The sequence below is a fragment of the Lactuca serriola genome, chromosome 8, assembly GCF_051521515.1.
Source record: "Lactuca serriola cultivar US96UC23 chromosome 8, Lser_US96UC23_V15, whole genome shotgun sequence".
Taxonomy (NCBI): Eukaryota; Viridiplantae; Streptophyta; class Magnoliopsida; order Asterales; family Asteraceae; genus Lactuca; species Lactuca serriola.
This window is the reverse complement of record NC_136415.1, coordinates 211019405-211036911: the sequence shown is the minus strand read 5'-3', so window position 1 is coordinate 211036911 and position 17507 is coordinate 211019405. Positions and strand designations below refer to the sequence as shown.

Below are 17507 nucleotides of genomic sequence, written 5' to 3'. Positions count from 1 at the left end.
CTGATATACTATTTAGTTATATTATGAATTATAAAATAAAAGGTGAAAATACAAATTTTTTTTGAATACATAATGGAAGTTTATTTTAACCAAAATACAGTTGTTAGTAAAAACTATATGTGAAAGCTTAATGTTAGAAATCAAAATACTGTTTACTTCAACAATTAAAATCTTGAAATTTTGTTTAACAAAGCCTATGCCATGCCTCTTTCTCCATGGTAGATTACTAGATTTGACAGTGAAACGGGTCGAGAGTGAATCGATTTTGATCCAAATTTTGTTATCAAATTTCATAATTTGATCCCAACCTACTCCATAACCCGTAATGTTTTGAATATAATCAAGTTCATACTTTTAGCCACTGTGTTCAAATCTGTCCCATAACTTATATTTTTTTCGAATTACCTAACACATTTCATTTTACTTGATTTTTAAAATGACATTTCTTAAACTAAAAATGTCCACTGTAACTTAATACTTAAATTAACATTTCTTAAATAAAACAAATGTCAATTTAGAAAACGTATTATATACTCCATAACTTTAAATTAGAATTAAAAATCATTATTGCAGTAATTTCTAATTGATTTTTTATTGTCGATTGCACAGTTATAGAGAATAACGATTGCAAGCTTTATTCCAATTAATAGATGATTTGATTGATTTAAAAATGTCATTGAGATTGCTTGATGAAATATAATTGGAATGAAATCTTGTTTCTTAGAGAAAACTGAAAGTTTGGATGTTGATTCCTTGAGCCCAAGATAAACACAGTTTGACATTTTTCTTTTGAGCTTTCGACTGGAATTAAAAACAAGCGATAAACCGTGTAAAATATAAGTCCATTCAAAATATCATATACATATGAATGAAGTTCGATTTATTGTTAAAACATCTGTAACAAATTAAAATGCATACCTATTTTTATAACTTCAAAAGTTTCTATTAGACCCACAAAAAACATCCCTTTAATTTTCACTTTAATATGAATATCACATATATTATATTCCATGAATGAGTTACATGCATTATGCATACACGTGTTTCATTTCGATGCTAGGTAGGTTCATCCCTTTTCGAGCATCTTTGCATTTTCATTAGGTCGATGTGTCACATGGTGATGCTTCAATTTCAACTTTTTGGTTAGACGTGTAGAAATTTCTAATGTTGTATTCCAGAAAATTCATTTCATTTCGATCTTATATTTTTCTTTTTTAAATATCCGGTCATACTACTTTTGTTTGCATCTTTTCTAGGTTAATAAAATTTATACAATTCATTAAAAAAACAAATGGACTATGTGCCGATGAGACATGATTCAGTTTAGGGTTCTTATTCCTAGTTTTTAACTACAGAAATGGTCCATGAAGTTTGGAAAATGACAAAATAAAAAGGGACAAAAAAGAGTGCTAATTTCATCATTTACATGTTATATTTAACAGAGGTATTTGAAAGTAGCTAGGTAGGGACCAACTGACAAAATATGATGGATTTGTTAACCATAATTCAAATTTGTGACCAAATCTGTAAAAATCTATCAACCGGACCAAAACAATTTACTCTACTTATAATATAAAACTCCAAATATACTTTGAATGAAAAACGTAATATTTTATAATTAAATGTATAAAATCTTATCATGGAGTTAGATGTTTATGATCGTGTATTTTTGGCGGTAGATATTAATTAATAACTCTAGTCTTACTAGGTGTGAGACCCGTGTATTACACGGGTTGATTTAAAAAAAGATTAAACATTAAAATGTACATTATTACTATTTTTTAATGTACAATTTTAAAATAAGAAAGAAAGAAATATATTTATTGCAATTTAATATTATAATGATATTTAATACTTTACATATATAGTATATGACTTTACTTTTAAAAATTAAAACAAACCAAAAATTGACAAGTGGATAATATTTATTTCAAAAATACTACAAAATGACAAGTGTCAAAACTAATGAGAGATTGACATGTAGCAAAAAAAAAAACCTTCATTTATTCAGGAGGATATCATATCCGAATACATATGAGATGCAATTCTTTTATAGGTATTTTTGCTTATTTTGATTTTATTTATCACTTAACGATACCTTTAATATTAAATAAAGAAATTTTTTTTACATATAAGCTTGAAAATGTAAAAATAAGTCACGAAGCAAGATTTGCTACACGTATCAACCACCTTCCAGAAGTTGCATACAACGTGCAGGAGTTAGCGGAATCATTTGCGCCCACAAGCGATGTAAATGCCTAAATTGAGTCTCGAACTATGCTGATGAAATTTGTTCAAAAAAGGTTTTTATATGTGAAAAATTTGTTAAAATATTAAAATATTAAATTTTTTTGATATTTGAACAAAAATGTTTTTAAAAACAAGGTAGTATATAGTAAAAATAAGATTTTTTAAGTGAATATTTTTTTTTTGCGTAAGTATGATTTTATAAAACAAAAATAACATATTCTAAACCCATTGCTTTCGAGCAATGTTGTTTTCACATAGGTGCACAAACAAAAAATAATTGTTAAAAATGAATACTATTACCGTATTTTAAATTTAATCAGAAAAAATAATAATATAGAGACTTAATTGAATATAAAGCCAAAATGTAGGGATTTTATAATAGATTTCCCTAAATATAATGCTATTACAGTTTAAAGAAACTAACTTGCCTCTATACATTGCTATTACAATTAAATAAATGCAAGTAAATTATTATGACGTCGATTTGCCTACATTAAATGAAAAATAATCGGCTATACAATGAAGACCAGATTAAGTATAGTAAGGTCATTTAGTATAAAAAATATATATATGATATTTAATTTTCTTAGAAAAAATATCAAACATAAGTAAATCCCATTGTTGTTTTTCCGCCACAGGGTATAGTTACATAATTTTTTTCTGCGACAAGGACCAATTATGTAATCATTTTTCAACCTTTTTTTTTTCTACCACTGACACCAATTATGTAATCTTTTTATGTGTAAGGACCAATTCTGTAAAGTTTTTCCTACATATGGACCATTTGTCTAATGTTGTACACCATTGGTAATTTGGTATTATTGTTAAAGAGCCATACATACGTATCAGGCTATTATGGGCAAACTAAGCTTCATTTGATTTGGTATATAATATATTTTAAAAAGGTATCAGAAAGACTTTCTGGTCCTTATTTCTACATCGTTCTAATCGCTAATCCACTCCACTTGAAACCCCACATGGATACAAAGTTGGACATTATGCTCCATAATCAAATTGAGATTCCACCATACGATTTTGCTCTCCTATATATTAAAAACAAAATCAAGATTAATTTAGTAAAGATTAAAGCAAAGTCAAATTTAGATTAGATACAAAGAGAGCTAGTTAACTCTACATTCGAAGAGTTAGACAAGACATATAATTAAGTTGTTGCGAAGACTTTGGCTCAAGAGCTTCAAAATATTCACTGTAGTTAGCACCAGATGTCGGCTTTCCTTTCGGTCGTGGATTCCTCCCTCCTCCTTTCCGCCACACTTATCAGCAAAATTACGAATATACCCCTACGAGATTTCAAGAAAAGAATCAGGCCCGTCCCAGAGGGTGGGCGATAGAGGCGACCATCCAGGACCCATCTTTTAAAGGGGCCCAATTTTTTTTTTTTTTTTTTTTTTTTTTTTTTTTTTTTTTTTTTTTTAGAAATTGTTATATTTAGAAGATAGTACAAGTAATTTTCTTTTGATTATGAAGTTATTATAATAAACTTGATGACATTGGTGTATATTAAGGGTCAATTTTTTTCTTTTGTCCTGGGCCCAAAATATGTTTGAAACGACTTTGAAAAGAATATCAATAAAAGAACACGAGGTAGTAATTGCAAAATGAATTGAATATATAAATAGGATTTGGTCATCACAAAGTAAGAGAGGAGTTTTTGAATAAAAATTGATAAATAGAAAGGGTTGTATACCAAATCAAATGAAGCTTAGTTTGCCCATAATAACATGATACGTATGAGTAAGGACTAATTCTGTAAAGTTTTTTCAATTCCACCCCCTAGCATCAATCTAATTAACCTTTCATTTTTTATTTGACATCAATTTTTTTTTCTTTTATTATTATTATTATTATAAATTTCGATAACCATATAAAATTCGGATAATATTTTAAAATTCGGACAACATTTTAAAATTTGGACGACATTATAAAATTCAAACGACTATATAAAATGAAACAAAAGTAAAGTTTGTTTTCAATCCGCATAACGCACCACACAAATGTAATACTGAACCAATTAATATATCTGTGATAAATAAATATGAATTTTGCTTTTGTTCCGTTTTATATAGTCGTTCGAGTTTTATTATATCGTCCAAATTTATAATGTCCGAATTTTAAAATGTTGTCCGAATTTTATATGGTTATTGAAATTTATAATAATAATAATAATAAATAAATAAATAAATAAAAATTAAAAACAATAAAAAAAAAAACAAAATAGGAAAAAAGAAACCCAAAAAAAAAAAAAAAAGTGAGAAGGGGTGGAATTGAAAAAGAAAAGACTACTTATAAAATTAGCTAATAGAAAGTGACAAAAGCAAAGGGCTTGACCTAGAAGTAAGAATTTTCAAAACTAATGATGCAGTGTCAACTTAAATTTCAATACCTCTCATATTGCTAAATTCAGTTGGACATGGAAGGGTAAAATTAGGGATAAACCTTGAACGCAATAATCCAAGAGAGAATCAAATGTTTGTATCAAACGATATTTAAAAAGGTAAAATTAAACCCTTATCCATTTCCTTCATTTCATTGCCCATTGCTAATGCAAAACCGCATGAAATGAACCATCTATATTCTATCCATCACCATCAAAGTAGAAAACGAACAATTAGCCACAGTATTAAACATCATTTCTCTAAGTTAGTCATTTTAGTAAAACAAGATTATTCATAGATCATAAATCGTAATACCACATCCAAGACAAAAATTGAAAAAGTTCCCAAAATCATTAAAACAACATATAAAACCATGATCAAATCTTCTCCTACTAAACATGAACTTGTTCTTCATAATTCACATCCAAATCCTCCCCTTTCTTTTCTTTCGATCCTTCAAGCCACCCCCCATCAATCGACCCAATACTCCCATTCAACCCATCATCCACAAAATCCCCGACCCGTTTCACAAGCCCACTCGGAACCACCGGATAATCCCCTGAAAAACACGCATAACAAAAATTCCCCGAATCACCCTTCAACATCTTCTTCAAACTATCGATTTCAAGAAACGCCAAAGAATCAGCCCCAATAAACTCCCGAATCTCCTCAACTTTCATTCGATTTGATATCAATTCTTCAGGACTTGGTGTATCAACACCATAATAACAAGATGCTATGATTGGAGGACTTGCAATCCTCATATGAACCTCTTTTGCACCTGCTTCTTTTAATAATCGGACTATTTTTGATGATGTTGTCCCCCTAACAATGGAGTCGTCCACCACCACCACCCGTTTTCCCTCCAAAACCGCTCTTACAGGTGAAAGCTTCAATTTGACCCCAAAATCACGAATCCTTTGAGAGGGTTCGATGAATGTTCGACCAACGTAATGTGACCGGATTAATCCTTGTTGGAATGGAACTCCGGCTTTGTTTGCGTACCCTATCGCCGCCACCACGCCGGAATCTGGGACTGCAATCACCACGTCACAGTCGACCGGCGACTCTGTGGCGAGGATTTCCCCGAATTGCTGGCGGGATTCATAGACGGATTTCCCGAACACGACGGAGTTGGGTAGAGAGAAGTAGATGTGTTCGAAGATGCATGATTTGGGTTCTGGGTGTGGCATTAAACAGAGGGATTGGATGCCGTCTTTGTCGACGATTAAAACTTCACCTGGGTTAACTTCTCTTTCGTATTTAGCTTCGATTAGATCGAGAGCGCAGGTTTCAGATGCGAAAACTATGGCGCCATTGCTTCGTTTTCCCATTACTAATGGCCGGAATCCATATGGGTCTCGAACTGCGACTAATTTGTCTTCTGTTATAAACACCATGGAGTAAGCTCCTTTGAGCTTTTCACAAGCTTCAACGATTCTTAGAAAGAAGGGTCTTTGTTTAGATATGGCGATTAGATGCAGAACAACTTCGGTATCTGAACTAGTACCAAAAATTGAGCCGTTTTCTTCTAACTCAGCTCTTAGGGTTTGATAATTTACCAGATTTCCGTTATGTGCGACGCCGACGCGGCCGAACCGGTAACCAGCGACGAAGGGCTGGACGTTTTTGAGCATGGATTGACCGGCGGTGGAATAGCGGACGTGCCCTATTGCGTTGTCTCCAGGGAGTTGGTCGAGTTTTGATTGGTTGAAGACTTCTGAGACGAGGCCGACGCCGGTGACGGACTTGAGGACGCCCTCGGCTGTGGCGGTGACTATCCCGGCGCCTTCTTGGCCGCGGTGTTGGAGGGCGTGGAGAGCTAAGTAGCAGAGACGTGAGGCTTCTGGGTCGCCGTAGATACCCACTACGCCGCACTCTTCACGAGGTTTATCGTCTTCATCAAATACTAAATCCTCTTCATCTGGGTATGATTCCGATGATGAAATAACGTCGGAGATTGGGTTTTTAGCAGCGGTTGTTGAACGGGCTTTGTGGGTGAGAGTAAACGACAATGTTTTGTGTAGAGGTTTAAAGATGGGTTTAGAGAAGGCAGGAGATGGTTTGTCGACGGAGTTACAGAGAGGGGAACGGTGGGAAATTGAGGCGGAGGTGGCAGAGGCAGTCGTGGTGGCGGTGGCAGCGGCGGCTGCCATTGTCTAAGGAGAGCGGAGAAGGGCTATGAATATCCAAAGTGGAATGGCGAGGTTTTGGTGTTTTTATGTTGGGTTCTCCTATGTACACGAATCAATTCATGTATTACATTAAAATCAATAAAATAATAGTATTATAAAAAACTTAAATGCCATACATTTATTTTTGAATGACAATCAAGAATCAAAGTTCCATCAAACTAATTTAATTTTTTTTGCCCCCTTTATTTTAGAATCTTCAAAATGCATACCTTAATGTTTTTAATTTATATTTAATCTCTTGTCATTTTTGTTAAGGGTAAGCAAATTCAAACCAAAAAAACTGTAAAGCCGATTAAAACCGATGAAACCGAAATCAAAGCCGATAAAACTAAAACCGAAACATAACCGATGGTTAGAGATTAAATATTTTAAAAAACAAAAAATTTGTTTTGGTTTTGGTTTTTACCCGAAAACCAACTCATCCAACCCGAAAAACCGACCATAATAAGAAACCGTCCTTTACAATTATATATATATATATATATATATATATATATATATATATATATATATATATATATATATATATATAATTTCACAATTGGTCTATATGGTTTACAGAATATCGCTCTTTGACTACTTCCTAGCAAAAAGTCACACGACTAGTCCCCGTGGTTTGTAAAATTACATGAAAGATCCTTCTACCGTTAAATCTAACTTTCTAGCTGTTAGATTTTAATGGAAATTACTATTTTGCCCTTGTACCAATATTGCAATACACTACAAACCTCAAGGACCATTCGTGTAATTTTATAAATTTGAAATTATATATATATATATATATATATATATATATATATATATATATATATATATATAATTTCAACAATTTGATAATTTTTTTTTATCTTGTTGACATTTTGTTTTCTTGTTTTATTTTATAGTTTTAGTTATTTATTGTTTTGTATTATATTTTTATTTATTTTAAATCAAGTAAATAAACTTAAATTCGATAAACCATGTCGAAATTGTTTTTCCTTTAATTTATCTTATTTGCGAATTGAAGTGTTAATGTTTTTTTTATTTTTTATTTTATTTTTTAATTTTATGCCGTTACTGTTCATGTTTTTTTTATGCTAATAGTTAATATCGTTAGCAATTTTATGTTTGCATTTATCATTATCATTATTTGACCTTTTGTTTTCTATTTTTGTTATAATTTTAATTATTTATTATTCTTCTATTTTTTTTATTTATGTTGATTCAAATAATAAAAAATAGAAAAACAAAAAACAAAAACACAAACACCAAATTCTAATATACCCTAATATATTAATACATTTTACATTTTCATCTTTTTTTGGTTTTTCGTATTTTTTTAATTTTTTCGTATTATTTTTTTTTTTAATTTTTTAATGTATTTTCTATTTTTATTTTTTTAATTATTTCCTTTTTTTATTTTTTTCCGTTGTTTCGTTTTATTTTTCATCAACTTGGTAATTTTTTTGACCTTTTCCAAAAAGTGTAAAATATATGAATATATTAGAGTATTTTACAATTTTGGTGTTTGAGTTTTTTTCTGTTTTTTTTTATAATTTTGGTTATTTATGTTTTTTGTAACTTTTTTAATTTTGATTCACGTAAATAAAATAGTTATATTTACAAATATAAATATAGAAAATAAACATAACTTTTTTATTTACACAAATCAAAATAAAAAAAAAAAGTTATGAAAACCATAAATAACCAAAATTAATAAAAAAAATGCGAAAAACACCAAAAAAATATGAAAAGTGTAAAATGTATTAATATATTAGAGTATTTTACAACTTTGGGGTTTTTGATTTTTTTTTGTTTTTCTATTTTTCATTACTTGAATCAAAATAAATAAAAACAGTAAAAGAATAATAAATAACTAAGTATATATATAAAAAAACAACAAAATGTGAAATAATGATAATGATAAATGCAAACATAAAGTTGCTAACGATATTAACTATAGAGCATCAAAGTAAAATAAATAAATAAATAAATAAACCGTAACAACAAAAAATTTAAAAAAAACATTAACATTTTATTTTATAAGTAATAAAAAAAGATTTCGATATGATTTATTGAACTTAAATTTATATACTTGAATCAAAATAAATAAAAACATTAAAAAACAATAAATAACTAAAATTATAAAATAAGAATAGAAAATAAAATCTCATAAAGATAAAAAGAATTATGAAGTTGTTGAATATATATATATATATATATATATATATATATATATATACATGAAATTTATATTTATAATTTATATATACATAAAATTTCAAATTTATAAAATTACACGAATGATCCTTGAGGTTTGTAGTGTATTGCAATATTGGTACAAAGGCAAAATAGTCTTTTCCATTAAAATCTAATAGCTGAAAAGTTAGATTTAACAACAGGAGGACCTTTCATGTAATTTTACAAACCAAAGGACCAGTCGCGTGATTTTTTGCTAGGAAGTCCTCAAAGTGCGATATTTTGTAAACCAAAGGGACCAATTGTAAAATTTTGTCATATATATATATATATATATATATATATATATATATATATATATATATATATATATATATGTATTGGCTTGAAGAATATGTGGCTGTTATGTATCTAATATTAGGTATAGAACCAGAAAAAACTATATAATTTTAACAAAATTCAATCAAATATCTCTACCATATTTCTTGTATCCTCTATTAGAGCTTATATTAAGCTTTGTATATATTTTTTTTATGGAGTTTTATAAGTTTAATTTTGCACCACAAATCATGTATAAGAATATTTTATCAACAACGTGTAGTTCGGTATATTGAAATTTATTATAAAAAACTATAGCGAAAGATTAAAATTGTTCATTAAAAACCCGATTAACCTCTTCTCATAATTAAAAAAAAACACAAGTATACAAAAGTAGGTATCAGAGGAAGTTATAAAGCTTCTACCAGAGGTCTAATAAAAAAATACATTCGAAATACATAAATATTGGGGATGAATTACAAAATAAAAAATAATATAAGTCCGAAAGCAATATGAAGAAACTAATACCGAAAGAAAATTGTTGTTTTTAATCAAAATGAAGTCAATTTAGATGGTTCTGTACCTAATATTACATATATAACAGCCATATATTCACTTTTTCATATATATATATATATATATATATATATATATATATATATATATATATATATATATATATAAATACACACACACACATAGTAGACGTGTGCCCGCGGAAAAGCAGCGACAATAAATAGATCTTTTGCCGAATAGTTTTTTATGAGGAAATAATTATTAAATTTTATTATTAGTTATTAGATAAGTTATCACTTTTAAATAAAATATTTCCGTTTATACCATATATTTATATTGTTTGTTTATATTATTGATGTAAATTAATTAATATTGGCATCTAGTTTAAATATATAAATTAATTTATATAAATGAATTTAATATTTTAAAATGTTCATAATGGTCAAAATTAATTTTTTTAATAACTTTCATTAATTCAAGTCTTCAAACTTTTGGCAAGTATTAATGATTTATTTATGCATAATTGATTAGTACAAAAAGTTTTGTAAGTTATACCTCTTAATTTTCAAGATATGACCATCATGCTTTATAATATAGTATAAGATTAAAAAAAATATATAACACAACCCTAATAAACCACCCGTTCTAAAATCTTCACTCTTCACTTCAGTTGAGTCACTCAGTCACCTCCTATCCAAAACCCAAATTGGCGAAATCGATTACACGAAGGTGCTCATTGGCCATCGCTCACTTGCTCAGTCCTCACTTCTGACCAGCGACAACACACTCCCAAACCTCCAACGACATCCTCCCTCACACACTTGCGACGCCTCCTTCTCCGATGAGTGGTGACATGTGAGTTTTTTCTGATTTCACTTTTTCTAATTTTGCTTGGTTTGCTTCATTGTTGCTGGGACACCGACCCATGACATCGTTTTTGCTTAGTTCTTGCTGAAATCTTCACTTTTCTCTTATTTTCTTTTCTAAAATCTTGTTAATTTCGATTTTTTTGTTTGTTATTTGTCTGATTCATGATGATTTCAATCTTTATGTTCATTATTTATTTATTTATTTATCTGAAATCTTGTTGAGAATGACATTATTACATGATATATTAATATTAGGGGGTGTTTGCCTGCTTGGGATTGGTTTGTCTGTCTGAAATATTGTTGAAAATGAATATTATGCTGAATTTTTTTTTTTGAAATATTCTAAAATGTTGTTGTGAAATTATGTTAAAGTATGTTGATTTTTTTTGAAAGATATTGATTTTTTTAAAAGATATTTGAAAGTATGTTGCTGGGAAATTTTGTGAAAGTATGTTGATTTTCTTATTGCATTTTTTTTTCTATATAGACAATAAGGTCTCAAGTAATTATAAATTTATAGTTTTACAGAAGTTTATTACTCAATAATCAATAATAATGTTTTTTGGTTTCTATATGAATTGGGATATGGTGAAGAGATTTAAATGGATGTGTATTGAAGATTTGTGTTTCATGTTTTGGTTGTAATTGACTATTCTAGACTTTCTGTTTTAGTTTGATTGTGTTTTGGTTGTAATCGACTATTTCGGACTTTGTGTTTTACTTTGATTGTGTTTTGGTTGTAATAGACTATTTCGGGTTTTGGTTGTAACTTGTAATATACTATTTGGTTGTAAGACAAATGTTATTTAAGTATTTAACTTCAATTTGGTGTTTTTGTGAAGTATTTAACTTCTTGCTTCATTTATGGAAAATATGTTAAAACCCAAAACCCATGGCTTAAAACCCAGAACCCGTGAGTGTATTGGTTAAACCAAAAAAAACTGAAAAAATGGCAAAACCGACTCCAGAATGCGAGAAACCAAACCCACCAGAAACCGAACCTATTGGGTTCTGAAAACTAGAAACCGGCCATTTATGGGTTCAGTTCAGTTCAGTTTGGGTCCAAAACCGACCCGAACCGACCCATGCACAACTCTAATTTTAGTAATGAAATTAACAAATAAAATTGCATCTTAACCTAAAAAATCACATCATTAATAAGATTTGATGCAACGTGCAAACGTAACAAAGATTAATTAGAGTGAACTTGTTGATTCTAATAGAATACCCAAAGCAATCTCTTCAAAACCACGTTAATTCTACAAATAACGTGGAATTGGCTTCAAAATCTGGTTTAACACACATAATTTCGGGAGAAAATTGGAAGTTCATAAAACTAAGAATTGACCATGCAAATTACATCACCAATAGTTTAATAAGAAGCATAAGTTAAATCGGAATCCTAAAGGTCCATGGGCCAAATACAAACCCATAAAAAACCCAAAAATAATGGAAAAAATAACAAAATTATTCATAACTCCATTTAGAAAGCGATTTCTGGACTAAGAAATGGGTAAGTCCCCTTTAGGAGGAGGCCCGAATGGAGCTCCGTAGCCAAAATTATGGACATTTTCATGAAGCCCCTTTAGTAACACGATCATGGGCCTCGAGTAACGTAAGTGTTTGATCCTCCACACTAGGGTCCACATCAAGATCGCACACATACTTAAAAAATAACATTAGGTATTGTAAAAATATTTTTAGTTGATTTAATATATGATAAAGCTAAGTTTGTTTGATAATTTGTTAATCATAACAAATATAATATATATATATATATATATATATATATATATATATATATATATATATATATAATTTTTTTTCGAACTCACTATAATAGTAAAATGAAAACTTGTGTACCTAAAACTATAAACGAATCGAACAAACACATACAAAAACTTATTCCTGTTTGTCAATTTATTTTTAACCAAACAAATAAATGACCACGAACGAATCATGAACATTTAATTCATTTACAACCTTACTTATAACTTTTCTGTTCAACTTGAAGAAAAAAAGTTTTCAGTTATATTTTATAAAATTTAATATTTGTTTTTTCCTAAGTAGTTGCTAATGAAATTGTCTAACTTATTATTGCCATTTTTTAATAAAGAAAATAATTAATATTTTTTCCTGGTACGCACCATCTTGTAATTAGTCCGCCTAGTCGAAGATTACCAAGTGACGGTCAGAGACCTTATATATATATATATATCATAGTAAAGTTGGTTTGCATATGAGAAAGGAGGTTGGGAATAGAGCAAACTCTAAGCATTATATTTTTTTTAAATATGACACAAGGTATAAGACATAGGGTTTTGGGTTGTGACAGCTTTGCGTCGCTACTTAATGACGTGGCTCGCACCACAATCATTAAGTAGTCGCGTCGCGATCTAGCCAAAACCCTAAATCAAACTTAGCTTAAATAAAACTAGGAGATAAACTACATAGTAGAAACTGGGTGTTACATCATGACTTTATCAAAATGCGTCATGACTCCAAAGCTTGCATCAACTGTCACAACCCCTCACCACTACCCACGACCACCACCCCCATCCAACACCCACTAAAACCACCATACACCACCACCAACACCCTACCACCACCACCCACCATCACCACCTATCATCATCACCCGTCTCCACCACCTACCACCCTACATGTCACCCCCACCACCATTCACCATTCACCACCACTACCTACCACCTACCACCATCACCTATGATTATATATATATATATATATATATATATATATATATAATCACATGTGATTATGCGTATCTAATCACATATGATTTATATAGACAATATTCTTTTTTGTCCACATAAATCAGCTGATTGGATACATATAATCACATGTGATTAGATATATTTAATAAAATGTGATTAGGTATATTTAATCGCACATGTCATTATCGCGTTCTCGATTCAATAATTATTTATTTTATCAACTTTAATCATATATGATTAGATACATATAATCACATGTGATTATGTGTATCCAATCACATATGATTTATATAAACGATATTCATGTTTGAGTTTTCGTTCAAATAATTTTTCTCATATATTCAATCATATGCGATTATAAGTATTTAATCACATATGATTAACATGGACACAAATTTGTTTTAATGTTCTTGGTTCAATAGTTGTTCTCGTGTATATAATTACATGTTATTATATATATATATATATATATATATATATATATATATATATATATATATTTCATCACATATGATTTAATGAATAAAGAACGTGAAAACAAATCTTTTTCACATAAATCATATGTGATAAAATACATGAGACCAACTATTGAATTAAAAACACAAAAATGAATATTGTCCACATAAATCATATGTGATGAAATACATATAATCGCATGTGATTATATGTACCTAATCACATATGATTTATGCCGACAAGATTCATTATTTTTTTCTCAATTCAGTAGTTGTACTCATATTCTTAACAACATGTGATATATGTATTAGATCACATATGATTTATATTGATAATATTCATTTTTGAATTTTTGATTAAATATTTTTTCTCATGTATTTAATCATATGTGATTGTATGTATTTAATCACACATGATGAATGTGGAAAAAGAAAAACTATTGAATCGAAAACGCGAAAATGAATCTTGTATACATAAATCATATGTCACTAAATGTACAAGAACAACTATTAAACAAGAATGTGAAAACGAATATTGTCCATATAAGTCATATCTGATTAGATACATATAATCTCATGTAATTAAATACACAAGAAAAACAACTAAATTGACAGCGCGAAAATGAATATTTTCCACATAAATTCTATGTCACTAGATACATATAATCACATGTGATTATATGCTTTTAATCCCATATGATATATGTGGAGAATACTTATCTTTATGTTCTCGATTCGATAAATGTTCTGATGTATATAATCATATGTGATTATGTGTATCTAATCACATATGATTTATATAGACATCATTGTTTTTTGTACATATAAATCATATATGATTAGATACATATAATCACATGTGATTAGATGTATTTAATCACATATGATTAAAGTTGACAAAGAACAATTACTGAATCGAGAACACGATAATAAATCTTTTCCATATAAATTATATGTGATTCAATATTCGTTTTTGTGTATTTAAATACATATAATCACATAAATCATATGTGATTATACGTATTTAATCAAATAAATAATATGTGATTAAATACATATAATCACATGTGATTATATGTACCTAATCACATTATTTATATAGACAAGATTCGTTTTCGATTTTTCGATTCAATAATTTTCTCACGTATTTAATCATGTGTGATTATATGTATTTAACCACATATAACTAATATGGACAAAGAACAAATTTTGAATCAAGAACGAAAAAACAAATTTTGCACACATAAGTCATATGTGTGTTAATACATACAATCACATGTGATTAAATACACGAGAACAAATATTAAATCGAAGACGCAAAGCAAATATTGTTCATATAAATCATATATGATTAGATACATATAATCTAATCATATGTGATAAAACAATGAAAAATAACTATTGAATCGAGAAAGCAAAAATGAATAGTGTCCTCATAAATCATATGTGATTAGATACATATAATCGTATGTGATTATATGTATTTAATCACATATGATTTATATAGACAATATTCATTTTTGCGCATTTTCGACTCAATATTTGGTCTCATGTATCTAGTTATATGTATTTATTCACATATGATTTATGTAGAAAAAAAATTTTGTTTTCGCTTTCTTGTTTCAATAATTGTTCTTGTGTATATAATCACATGTGATTAAACGTATCTAATCACATATGATTTATATGGACAAGATTCAATTTTTTCCATATAAATCTTATGTGTTTATATACATATAATCAAATGCGATTAAATACATAAGAACAACTATCAAATAAAGAAAACATAAATAAATCATGTCTACATAAATCATATATGATTAGATACAAATAATAATTAGTGATTATATATATTTAATCATATATGATTTATATAGACAATATTAATTTTTGCGTTCTCGATTCAATAGTGGTCTCGTGTATTTAATCACAAATGATTATATGTATTTAATAATATATGATTTATGTGAAAAAATACTAGTGTTCGTGTTTTTGATTCAATAGTTGTTCTCGTGTATATAATCACAAGTGATTATATGTATGTCACATCTAATCACATATGATTTATATATACAAGATTCCTTTTCGCATTTTCAAATTAATATTTTTTTTCATGTATTTAATCACATGTGATTAAATTATATGTATTTAATCACATATGATTAATACACGAGAACAACTATTGAATCGACAAAGTGAAAATAAATCTTGTCAACTTAAATCATGTGATTAGATACATAGAATCACATGTGATTATTATGAATTTAATCACATATGATTTATGTGGATAATATTTATTTTCAGGTTTCCAATTGAATAGTCGGTCTCATGTATCTAATCACATATGATTATACATATTAAAATATTAAAATGATATGATGTTTGCATTTTCAATATTTTTGCATTGCTATAACCAGATAGAACTTTCAAATATAACTAAAGGTATATAGATATCACATCATTTTTATGGCAGAAGACTGTTGCCATTTTAGAATATTTGTTGAATTTGTTATAAGGGTGTATAAAGATCTTTGACCTTCTTATGTGATTGACTCTTTCCACATATCTACCAAAGGAGTTAGCTTTTAGTAAGTAAATTAATTATAATTCAAAGGCAACTCATAATTTTCTATTATTTTTCAACATTTATTAAATTCTAAATCAGTTAGCATTTCTTAATTTTCTAATTTTTATTTTTTAGATGATGAATTATCCTTTTTTTATCACATTTATTCTATAAATTTTCAAGATACCATATCAGTGCTAAGTTGGATAGATGTTGGTGAAGACCCTGAATTAGTAATGATTTTTTTATCAATGTCAAAATGTTTTCTGGTTTCCCTAACTTTCTCTTGAATTACAATTGCTTTCTTATGATAATTGCTTTTAAAAAAACCATCAGGTCTCTTTGAGACATTTTATCAAACAACTTTAGTGCAACTGAATTCATTGCTTTCTTGATAAGAAGCTCAACCAATTTGTCGACATTTTCGACCTCCCTTCTTTATAAAACAAATCCACCAAGATAGTATATGTTTAAACATCTGAAAATAATTTTTGTTACCTGTACAAAGAAAAAATAGCTAGAATTTACTCCATATACGTGATTAACTTAAACAACAACATTTAACAATCATAAATTTGTAAACGCACCTTGAATTTCATTCTCTACTTCTGAATTGGTTCCAAAACAAATGATTCTAGAGTCTTTTTCCGGTGAAAAATTGAATGAAGGCTTGCGAAAAGGTTCATGTAAGAGTTTAGGTTTCATAAATGGTTTATGAGTTGGTGTTGGAGATGAGGCCGCACCAGGACTCACTGCCACTAATGGTTTTGAGCGGCGACCTGGTGGCGGAGTTCGTGATTTTACGAATCCTTTTTTGGTTCGCTGTCTCCTTTCTTTTACTCTTTGCTCAAACAGTGGGAAGCGAGGGAGATGACGGTAAGTGAAGAGGTAAAGGAGGTGGTTTATGAATGACAGAGATGACAATAAGTAGAGCTAGAGATCGGGAAATGATATTGGGAAACCAAACAGATCTAGAGAGAGTGAAGAAGCAGCTAGATGATTCCGACGAAATTAGGGTGGTTCCGCGTC

At 28.8% G+C, this 17507-nt stretch overlaps 1 pseudogene; it reads right to left on the bottom strand.

The window, feature by feature from the left end:
• Nucleotides 1-4918: 4918 nt before the first annotated feature.
• Nucleotides 4919-6893, bottom strand: LOC145066163 (amidophosphoribosyltransferase, chloroplastic pseudogene; annotated as a pseudogene).
• Between the last annotated feature and the right edge of the window lie 10614 nt (nucleotides 6894-17507).